The sequence below is a fragment of the Strigops habroptila genome, chromosome 1 (assembly GCF_004027225.2).
Source record: "Strigops habroptila isolate Jane chromosome 1, bStrHab1.2.pri, whole genome shotgun sequence".
Classification (NCBI taxonomy): domain Eukaryota; kingdom Metazoa; phylum Chordata; class Aves; order Psittaciformes; family Psittacidae; genus Strigops; species Strigops habroptila.
This window is the reverse complement of record NC_044277.2, coordinates 56,865,417-56,877,130: the sequence shown is the minus strand read 5'-3', so window position 1 is coordinate 56,877,130 and position 11,714 is coordinate 56,865,417.

Below are 11,714 nucleotides of genomic sequence, written 5' to 3'. Positions count from 1 at the left end.
GGATGGAATGATTACACTCTGGTATATCCAATGTGTTGAAGATGGCAAAGAAGTGCTTAATTTTCATGAAGTATTTAAAAGGTTTAGCTCATTCCGTTTCAGCCCAGAACTAGTTTACCCTGTTTCTCTTTTGTCAGCATGTTTGGAGAAGTGATTGTACTTGGACGAGTGGGAGGGTGGAGAGCTCAAGTCTGAAAAGGCTGCAAAACTGGAATGTACATTCTTTAACCTTTTAAAATCTCATGAGACTATAGAAGCTTCTGGTTGTATTATACTGTGACAGAGCGGTACTGGCTCTCAGGTCTTCTCAGGGCTTATGACAACTTGCTGCTGTTTTGTTCTCATCACTGAGTACATTGCTAACATTGAATCATACAAAGCTGTTGCATGTCATATTGCTGTAACCAACGATAATTTTGATAATATTGTGTTGCATGCTCTGTTGAAGTCTTAACTTTCGAGGGTTTTGTAGTCTGCCTAGGCAGTGTACATGTTCCTGAAACAATTATTTCTCTGATTTCTGAAATTTTAACCATTTTAAAAGATTACCACTACTACCCTGTGTATCAATTTACTGACATAAGCCACCATTTAGCAGCTGATGTCAACTTTCCTTTTGCTAGCAAATTTCCTTCCGCTTATACACCAAGGAGTATAGAAATGTTTGCAGTTTTTTAGAAAGGATAAATAGACTAGAAGCATTTTACGTAAAGCATTTTTTAATGGAATATTTTGGCTTTTAAGAATAAGGCCTGAAAGATCTAGATGGTACTTTGAAGCAGAGCAAGGAAGCCTTTAAGACTATTACTTACGAGAGGAGTAGTATTGCTTTGTAGCTCAGTTGCAAGGCTGGTGTAGTCTTCAACTGGGTTAATGACTAAAATGGTGGCTGGTTTTAGGCTAACTTAAGAGATTGAAACTTTGGTAAGCACTGACTCTGGCACATGAAGGAGAGGAAAATGCGTTGACAGGAGAAATGGGAAGGGAAAGGAAGGGGGGGGCATGTATTATCTGTGTCTTATGTCTTGATGTGGATCAACTACATTTAACATTTGCATAGCTAGTGGGAGTTTTAAGTCCTTCCAGGTGAAATCTTATATTCCCCATTTACGTTAAAGACAGAAGTTTGCCTGACATAGAGCAAGTAGCATTCCTACCCAATCAAGGTTACTACTTATGGATGGATTTGCCATTCTCTTCAGAAACATATGCTTCAAGTCACTCAGAATAACATTTTCATGTTCATCGTTTGTTTGAAACAAATACCAAAACCCAACTCGCTTTCATCTTGGGTTGCTACACCACTACTTTAAAGAAATGGTAACTCGGAGTGTATTTAAATTCTTGCAAAGGTGGAAAGTTGTAGTCCTAATGCTATCAGGATTTGGAGATCTAATCAACAATGTAGGATTTGTATTTTCATCTTAAAGAAGTGGGTTTTTTAAAAAAAGGAAACAATAACAAAATATAATACTGTAAGAGTTGATGCAATTTCATTCTTTTTACCTAAATAGTAAATGTTGACTCTTAATCCAAAGCAGACAATGTATTGTTCATAGACTGGGACTTCAGTACCTAAGCTTTTAATCCCCTCCCAAAGTAATTTTTTTCTTCTTTTCTCATTGAGTCATTTTGACTTTGGACTGACTGTAGCTTTTTATTTAATCTTTTTTCTTAGTATGCTTCTCTGAAAGAGTTTGAGTGTCCTGGCAGTACCCTGTACATGAAAAATTAAAATGCAGACTGGTGTTGTGGATAACCACTGGCTGATTTTCTTTATTTCCTCTTCACAGTTGTATGATACGTCTTTTTCAATTTTACTTTTGCACACTGGGCTAGTTGAGCTGCTTCTATTTAGCACTTCTTGCAGGATACTACTTAGAAACTATCAAGGTATCAGTGTAGTTTTTTAAGACATTTTTGGAGAGTCTTTTTGTCAACAAACATTTAAATCAAGTTTTAGAATAAATTTCCTGTTACTAAACAGAACAATTGTTAGAGCAGGAGGAATTACAGAAAAAAAGGTGGTCCTATGGTAGAATGCATTTCAAGTAGGAGAAGGTGTGTAGATGGTCTGTATAGAAACATAAAGTGTCTAGGAACAGAATTCTCATTTGAGGTAAGAGATCTCCTTTTACATAAAGTAGAAGAAAGCTAAGACTACTTTCTTTTCAGTCACTACAAAAATTTAATGTGGGCATATTTCCTGGAGAAGTTGGAAGAAATACTTGTTGGCCCAGACAAGTCCTTGCCAAAGCATTAGTTGCTCCTGAGCTGTAGAGAGAGATTAATTGCCTTCAGCAGATTTGTCATTTAATAGCTGTGTCAGAGTCTCAGTGGAGAAAATAATTATAAATTATGCTCTGCCATCATGCAAAATTATGCTTCATGCAAATAAAAAACATGTGAGAATTGGGTTAAACCTTGACATGGTAAGACTATGGTACATATCTTCCTCCTTCTCTTCCCCGTCTTTTAAAATTTAATACTTTTTAAAAAACAAATGCAGAATGAATGAATATTATTTGTGGCTCATTTATGAAATCCCAAAATGCTTCAATCACATCCCAAATGCCATGGGTTGCAAGAGATGATGCAATATATTGTGGGGTTAACTTTTTAAGATGTATCTGATCTTATTGTCAAGTAAGAAGTATCAAAAGGCTTTCAAAGTGGATTGAAGAAGAAGAGAAAGTATTTTCGAAAAGGTAAACAGAAGTGCTGGTCAGTGTCAAGTCCCCCTGAGAGGCAGATGTACCTGAATATGAAAAATACTCTTCGGAATGGATCTTTAAGGAGCTGGGAGCTTCATGTATCACATTGTCATGGTTTAAAGTAGAAGGATTTCTAGTAGGGGGAGAGTAAGTAATACTTGAGTTTTAGAACAGGATTTAAGCACAGATATGAGTCTTGACCTGAATGAAATGTTTCTATTTTTACACTTTGCATCATGTGCTGTTATAATTTGAGTGGTCTGTCTTGAAAAGGAAAGCTGTCAGTGCGTTCAGGTGAATTTGTGTTGGGTTTTCCAGAGAGCACCTGGAATTCAAGTATAATGCAGAAGCAAGGGGTATTTTCAGTGGTCTGTAACACCGCATCAGCTTCGGTTGTCACAAGTCTGAATTCTAAGATATACTAGAAATAAGACCTTGAGTTGCTCACTTAGCTTTGCAGAGGCTCAAGCCATGTATGAGAAATTAATCAAATGCAGGCGTTGTGTGTTAGCTAATGGAGAATTATTATCTATGCCTTAAACAATCTCAAGAAAGAAGCCGTACGCCTTCTTTTAGTTTTGTAAATAATGGTTAGGAGGAGGGAGGAATTTTTCATTGTGACATCCTTAACTGTTGCATCCAAAATGTGTTGTTTTGGCTAGAAACGTGCAGCAAGGCTCATAGGGGAAGGACGTTTGCAACGAGGGCTAAAGGCACAATGATCTTAAAGTAAGACTATTCCACATGTTAAGGTGCCATGGAGGCTGAGAAAGAGTTATAAAGGAAATGCATAATAAAATGAATCTTTTAATATTCACATTTGAATAATATGCTACTCTATCACACCAGTCTTGTTAAAAGAGTGTTAATAGGCCTGAGGTTATATGAGGATGTGATGCACTGTGTCGGTAAGAAACAGTGAAAAGTTTCCATAGCACTGGCAGTTCTTTTCACTTCTTCCCTTTAAAAGGAAAAATGCTGCAGTGCAGATCCTTGGTGTGAACTAGCACTGCTGAGCTCCAATACCAGTTTCTTTTCCCATGTCATTTCGCAGAAGCAGGAGCTTGACTGCACAGAGGAGTGTCTCTGGTGAGCAGTGCCTCTGGTAGCCTTTGTCACACATGTGTGGGTTAGCCCCAGTGGCTTTCAGAAAGAGTTGGAAGTTGGACACAACATGAGGCTGAAAAGTGGCAGAAGCAGAGACTTCAGGAGCTTCAGCTTTGACATGCAGGAAGTGTACTGCTGTGCAGTTTTAATGGCCATCTGAGGACACAGGGCAAAAGACTCTTTCTAAACACTTTAAAAGGTCATCATTGCATCGCTGTGATGATGTATCATGAGGTGAGAATGAATACATGAGGTATAGAAGTGAGCAGACACAAAAGCCTGTGGGGTATTTTCTCTGCTCAGGCCCATGCATGCCTGTTTGAAGCTAGGACAAGGGCACTCCATTTTGGGGACAGCAAGTTCATGATCATAGATGTCTGTGTCTCTTGGTCCTTGGGCAAGTGAACTTGCCCTGTCATGTTTAAATTAGAGTGTAGACATGCCATAGAGCATTAAGTTCAGTTTCTAGCCATTTTCCTTTGACGTGGAGTGCAGTTTTAGGCAAGTTACTTAGGCCATAGTTTCATTATACTGCAACTTTAATGACAGTGCTGGCTTAAACAGTTTCTATCCTCATGCCTTTGTATGCTGCTCTTCAAGTTATGGCCACATATGCTGTTGGAAAAGCAGCATATGTGGATAAATGAACTGATCCAGGGGAATACAACTTTGGACAGAACAGCATGCCAGAGTATGAGAGATCAACAAGGGTTTGGAGGCAGCAAAGTGGGAAAATTTTTAGGAATATTTCATGACAACATGGCTATGCTGACTTAAGTATTTATTTTGTGCTTTGCTTGCGTCCTCCAGAAAACAAAGGTGATTTGGCCAAGTCCTTTCACTGAAGAAACTGTGGATTGCTATCCCATAATCCTACTTTCAGTAGTGCAGTAGTCTTGTTTGTAATGTATCTTAACCTGTCCTTGCTGGGAGACAGTTAAAATGGAAATGGAAAAATCTTAAGTCTTGTCACTTTAGGCAAAATGCATCTTGCACAGGATATAACTAGGTGAGAGTGGGAAGGATGCACTTTTCAGAGTGTAACTGTGGGCAATCAGTGTCATAATGATATGATGATTCACTGGGTTATACATTTGTAGATAAATTCCACTGTGAAGTTCTGAATGTACATTTGAAGCCAGAGAGTGCTCGAAGTCTGAGTCTAGACTCAGCAATCCTTTTCATTTGTGCATGCCTGCCTATGCAAATAACTGAGAGAAATGGGACCTACATTATAGGAAGGGTCAGGGGTTTTGCATTTTGGAAGAGAAATTTGGTTCATGTATAGAGAAAGATAACTATATGAATTTTAGACTAAACTGCCTGGCATGCAGCAATTGCAATTTTTGTTGGTAGTTTTCTGTATGAGAATCTTTAGAGCTTTATGAGACAGACAGTTTCGAGAACTGTTGCAAGAGAACGTCAAATGAAAATCTCAAATGTCTGCAATGCTTTGTTTTGGAAGCACTTTTTCAAGTTAGATGAGAACACTGTGGTTGTGACCTTGGAGAAATAGTTCCAAATGCTATATATATTATGTTTCTAGTAATTTGACAAAAAAGTGCAAGACATCTTTAACAAGCAGTGGCCAGAGATGTATGTTGATGACTGCTGGCAACCCTGACCTGTCCTGTTGGCTGTAAAGACTGCTTTCTTCAACCAGTTGGTCATTTGCTTATTATATCTACTAATTTATTCTGTTTCCCATTTTGTTTACTTTTCCTCTAATTTTCATTGTCTCTTTTCTTTTTGTATTGTACCCTCTAACGCTTTTACCACATCTGTTTCTCCTGCCCTTTTCCAAGCTTTTTTTGATTCTCCTTTTTTTCCCTCCCTATATATTAGCAGTCGGAAATATAGAGGAAATATTGGATAATGATGAAACAATCTGTAGTTAAAAATCTTCATTCAGGCTACTGCATGACCTCTCGGGCTGTTTCAAAATGATGTTATTTCCTTAGTGGTCCAGCTTGTTCAGTATTCTGGTACCTTGCATAGATTTCTTCATTAATTTTGACTGGCTGAGTTGAAATTAATAGGCTATTTTATTATTAAAATAAGGGAAAATTTTGTTACAGCTAACTTACAGAATTGAGATTAATAAATTTATATGCAGTTCATAAAATGTCTTGGCTTTGAGCCTTTCGCTTGGGAGTTGTCACATTTCACTCCTGTATCTAGAAAACAGGAGAACTTTAGATTTGTCTCTTTTGAATTTTTACTACAGTTAGTGAAAAATTTAAGTCTTCCTTTCAACGAAGACCACACAGATAAGCATTTGCAGATTAATTTTGTCCTGACTTCAGATGATAAACATGGTCTTGCCAAGTCTTTCTCTCTAGCCAATTATTAATTTCTGTGATTCAAATACTTTAGATACAAACTTACCTGCTACTCCTGTTATTCATATAGTTAGTCTTTGGATCAGCAATAGATGTCTAGTTAATTAGAATATGGATGCAGAGCACATAGTTTTCAGATTGAAAAAACAATGTGGGTTGCTTTTTTTTTTTTTTCAGAGGGCTTTTCTTTTCTCATTGTCTCCTGTTTTTATAGTTTTGAGTGAAATCTAAAGAAAGCTGGTAATAACGTGATCTAGTAATGAATAATGTTAATGCAATGGCACAATGTCTGTGGAAAACACAATGGTTTTACTGTTGAAGAGCAGTTGATACATTTGTTCTTTTGGCAAAACTATTTTAACTGAGCATAAGTAATGCTCTTCATTTTTCCAGAATGTCATAATGGTGCTTTAATGCTTATTTAGCCAAGGTGTATTCATGGAGACATCTTTCTCCTCCCCCTTCTTTGTTAATGTAAATATCAACATGGAAACAAAAATGTGCAACTGATAAGCTGTGTGGGTAGTTCTCATGATGAAAATACCTCATTTTGCTTGTTTTAGACATAACCAATGCTTTTGTATTATTCACAAGAATAATTCCCGATGAGTCCAAATAGTTTATGCTTCAGCAGAACTAGCAGATCTCTGTGGATTCTTCAAAGCTTTCTACCACTGTAGTTTATTACCTTTATTACCTTTTTGCAAGGTAATTTTTTTTGTGTGTGAATTGCTTGTTTTTCAGTGGCATTATGTTAGCAAACTTCTAGTTGTGCAAGATGTAAATTTCTGTGCAGCCTACAGAAATGAAATGGGAAAAATGATTCAGCAAACTTTGTCTTGTACGATGCAACCCCCAAACATCACAACTTAAAAGTTAATTTGCCTGAGATGATTAAAGCTAAGCATTAAGACTGCTAGTTAGTGTAGTTTCTACTATCTGTGTCCGCTGTAACAAGCTGAAATGTTTGATTTGTATATGATGCTGTTTAGGTTATGCCAGCTCAGGTCTCCCAGAAAAAAAATTGTTTTAGTCTGGTCCTGCAGGACCATAGCTGAGGTCTGGTAAACTGTGGTCCATTGAAATAGTTGAACCATGGTCCCTGGAGATGGAAGACTGAGGAGGAAGAGGACAATTAACAGCAAGGGACTTACTTCTAAATCTGATGTCCCCACACAGAATCGCTTAGCAGTTCTGCAGGGGGCTAACGAGAAAGCGCCCACCACACCTAATGAGCATCCTGCTGATGCACCAGTAAAGAGGATCACTACTGGTGCCTCCAGGAAAAAGCGGTGGGTCATAGTAGTAGGTGACTCTACTTTGAAAGGCACAGAGGCACCCATCTGTTGGCCTGATCCAGTCTCGAGGGTGGTGTGTTGCCTGCCAGCGGCTCGGATCGGGGTTGTTGCTGAGAGGCTGCCTGCTCTAGGAAGTCCTGCTGACTATTACCCCTTTCTAGTGGTCCATGTGGGTGCTAGAGACATAGATAGCAGTAGCCTGGAGAACATTAAGAAGGACTACAGAGCCCTGAGAGAGGTGGTTAGGGGCTCTGGAGCTCAGATAGTTTTTTCATCTATTCTCCAGGACAAAGGGGAGGACCTTAAAAAAGCTAGGCGCATTTGGCAGGTTAATAAATGGTTAGAATGGTGGTGCCATAGTCAGGGGTTTGGCTATTTAGAACATGGGGCTCAATTTGGGAGGCCAGGTCTACTGGAGGCTGGTGGAGCTGGTCTGACAAAGATGGGGAAGAGCTGTTTTGGTAGGAGGCTTGCCAGGCTGGTCAAGAAAGCTTTAAACTAGATGTGTTGGGAGAGGGGAGCATTGATCCATTCCAACACTCCCGGTCAGTTGTCAGCACCTATAATAAGTGCTTGGAGCGATGTAGAGATATTTCAGCTGCTCCAGCCATTGAGTCGGCTTCATTTGGAGCTCGGCTCAGGTGCCTCTATACAAACGCCCGTAGTATGGGGAACAAGCAAGAGGAACTAGAGATGTGTGCAAGGTTACGGGAATATGATGTCATTGGTATCACAGAAACATGGTGGGATGGCTCCTATGACTGGAGTGTTGGAATGGAAGGTTACAGGCTGTTTAGAAAAGACAGGCCAGGCAGATGGGGAGGGGATGTTTCTATTTATGTCAGTGATAGGCTGGAGAGTATGGGACTCTGTCTGGGGACGGGTGATGAGTTAACAGAGTGTTTGTGGGTCAGGATCAAAGGGAGAACAGTGATGGGGGACATTGCGGTGGGGATCTGTTACAGGCTGCCTGATCAAGAGGACTCTGTGGATGAAGCGCCCTACAGACAGATAGGAGCAGCCTCACGCTCGCAGGCCCTTGTCCTCATGGGGGACGTCAACCATCCTGACATCTGTTGGAGGAACGGTACGGCCTGACAAAAGCAATCCAGGAGGTTCCTCGATTGTGTGGAAGACAACTTCCTGTTTCAAGCAATAGAGGAGCCGACAAGGAGAGGTGCCATGCTTGACATCGTGCTCACCAACAGGGAGGGACTGGTTGGAAATGTGACGCTCCAGGGCAGCCTTGGCTCTAGTGATCACGAGATGGTTGAGTTTGAGATCCTCAGGACAGTGAGAAGAGCATGCAGCAAGCTCACTGCCCTGGACTTCAAGAAAGCAGACTTTGGCCTCTTCAGGAACCTGCTTGTAAGGTTCCATGGGATATAGTCTTAGAGGGCAGGGGGGCCCAAGACTGCTGGTTGATATTCAAGGATCACATGCTACGTGCTCAGGGGTGTTGCGTCCTGACTAGAAGGAAGTGCGGCAGGAGGGCCAGGAGACCTCCATGGATGGATAAGGAGCTGCTGAGGAAACTTAGAGGGAAAAAAGAAGCTTATAGAAGGCGGAAGCAAGGACAGGCGGCCTGGGAAGAATATAGGAGCATTTTCCGGGAAGCTAGGCACCAGGTTAGGAAAGCTAAGGCCCAGTTAGAATTAAATCATAGAATCATAGAATCATAGAATCATAAGGGTTGGAAAGGACCTTAAGATCATCTAGTTCCAACCCCCCTGCCATAGGCAGGGACACCTTGCCCTAAACCATGTGGCTCAAGGCTCTGTCCAACCTGGCCTTGAACACTGCCAGGGATGAAGCATCCACAACCTCCCTGGGCAACCCATTCCAGTGCTTCACCACCCTCACTGTAAAGAACTTCTTCCTTATATCTAATCTAAACTTCCTCTGTTTAAGTTTGAACCCATTACCCCTTGTCCTACCACTACAGTCCCTAAGGAAGAGTCCCTCCCCAGCATCCTTGTAGACCCCCTTCAGATACTGGAAGGCTGCTATGAGGTCACCACGCAGCCTTCTCTTCTCCAGGCTGAACAGCCCCAACTTCCTCAGCCTGTCTTCATATGGGAGGTGCTCCAGCCCTCTTATCATCCTCGTGGCCCTCCTCTGGACTCGCTCCAACAGCTCCATGTCCTTTTTATGTTGAGGACACCAGAACTGTACACAGTACTCCAAGTGGGGTCTCACGAGAGCAGAGTAGAGGGGCAGGATCACCTCCTTCGACCTGCTGGTCACGCTTCTTTTGATGCAGCCCAGGATACGGTTGGCTTTCTGGGCTGCAAGTGCACACTGCCGGCTCATGTTAAGCTTCTCGTCAACCAACACCCCCAAGTCCTTTTCTGCAGGGCTGCTCTGAATCTCTTCTCTGCCCAGCCTGTAGTAGTGCCTGGGGTTGCCCCGACCCAGGTGTAGGACCTTGCACTTGGCTTGGTTAAACTTCATAAGGTTGGCATCGGCCCACCTCACAAGCGTGTCAAGGTCCCTCTGGATGGCATCCCTTCCCTCCAGCGTATCAACCGAACCACACAGCTTGGTGTCATCGGCAAACTTGCTGAGGGCGCACTCAATCCCACTGTCCATGTCACCGACAAAGATGTTGAACAGGACCGGTCCCAACACCGATCCCTGAGGGACACCACTCGTTACAGGTTTCCAACCGGACATCGAGCCATTTACCACAACTCTTTGCGTGCGGCCATCGAGCCAGTTTTTTATCCACCGAGTGGTCCATCTATCAAATTGATGTCTCTCCAATTTAGAGACAAGGATGTCATGTGGGACAGTGTCGAAAGCTTTGCACAAGTCCAGGTAGATGACATCGACTGCTCTGCCGCTGTCCATCAGTTCCGTGGCTCCATCATAGAAGGCCACCAAATTGGTCAGGCAGGATTTCCCCTTAGTGAAGCCATATTGGCTGTCACCAACCACCTCGTTGTTTTTCATGTGCCTTAGCATGTTTTCCAGGAGAAACTGTTCCAAGATTTTGCCAGGCACAGAGGTGAGACTGACTGGTCTGTAGTTCCCCGGGTCTTCCACCTTCCCCTTCTTGAAAAATCTGGCAAGGGATGTGAAAAATAACAGGAAAGGATTCTATAGGTACATAACAAATAAAAGACAGACTAGGGACAATGTGGGCCCTCTCCGGAAGCTATCGGGAGAACCGGCTACCCTGGGTTTGGAGAAGGCTGAGGTTCTTAATGACTTCTTTGCCTCAGTCTTAACTAGCAAATGCTCTGACCACACCACCCAAGTCTTGGAAAGCAGTTGCAGGGACTGTGAGAATGAAGACCTTAGGCCCATTGTAGGAGAGGATCAGGTTTGAGGCCATCTTAAGAACCTGAACGTGCACAAGTCCATGGGACCTGATGAAATCCATCCGCGGGTCCTGAAGGAGCTGGTGAATGAAGTTGCTAAACCACTGTCCATCATATTTGAAAAATCACGGCAGTCAGGTGAAGTTCCTGATGACTGGAAGAAGGGTAATATAACCCCCATTTTCAAGAAGGGGAAGGTGGAAGACCCAGGGAACTACAGAGCAGTCAGCCTCACCTCTGTGCCTGGCAACATCCTGGAGCAGTTTCTCCTGGAAAACATGCTAAGGCACATGAAAAACAACGAGGTGGTTGGTGACAGCCAACATGGCTTCACTAAGGGGAAATCCTGCCTGACCAATTTGGTGGCCTTCTGTGATGGAGCCACGGAACTGATGGATAGGGGCAGAGCAGTTGATGTCATCTACCTGGACTTGTGCAAAGCATTCGACACTGTCCCGCACGACATCCTTGTCTCTAAATTGGAGAGACATCAATTTGATAGATGGACCACTCAGTGGATAAAGAACTGGCTTGATGGCCGCACTCAAAGAGTTGTGGTAAATGGCTCAATGTCCGGTTGGAAACCTGTAACGAGTGGTGTCCCTCAGGGATCGGTGTTGGGACCGGTCCTGTTCAACATCTTTGTCGGCGACATGGACAGTGGGATTGAGTGCGCCCTCAGCAAGTTTGCTGACGGCACCAAGCTGTGTGGTTCGGTTGATACGCTGGAGGGAAGGGATGCCATCCAGAGGGACCTTGACACGCTTGTGAGGTGGGCCGATGCCAACCTTATGAAGTTTAACCAAGCCAAGTGTAAGGTCCTACACCTGGGTCGGGGCAATCCCAGGCACTGCTACAGGTTGGGTGGAGAAGAGATTCAGGGCAGTCCTGTGGAGAAGGACTTGGGGGTGTTGGTTGACGAGAAGC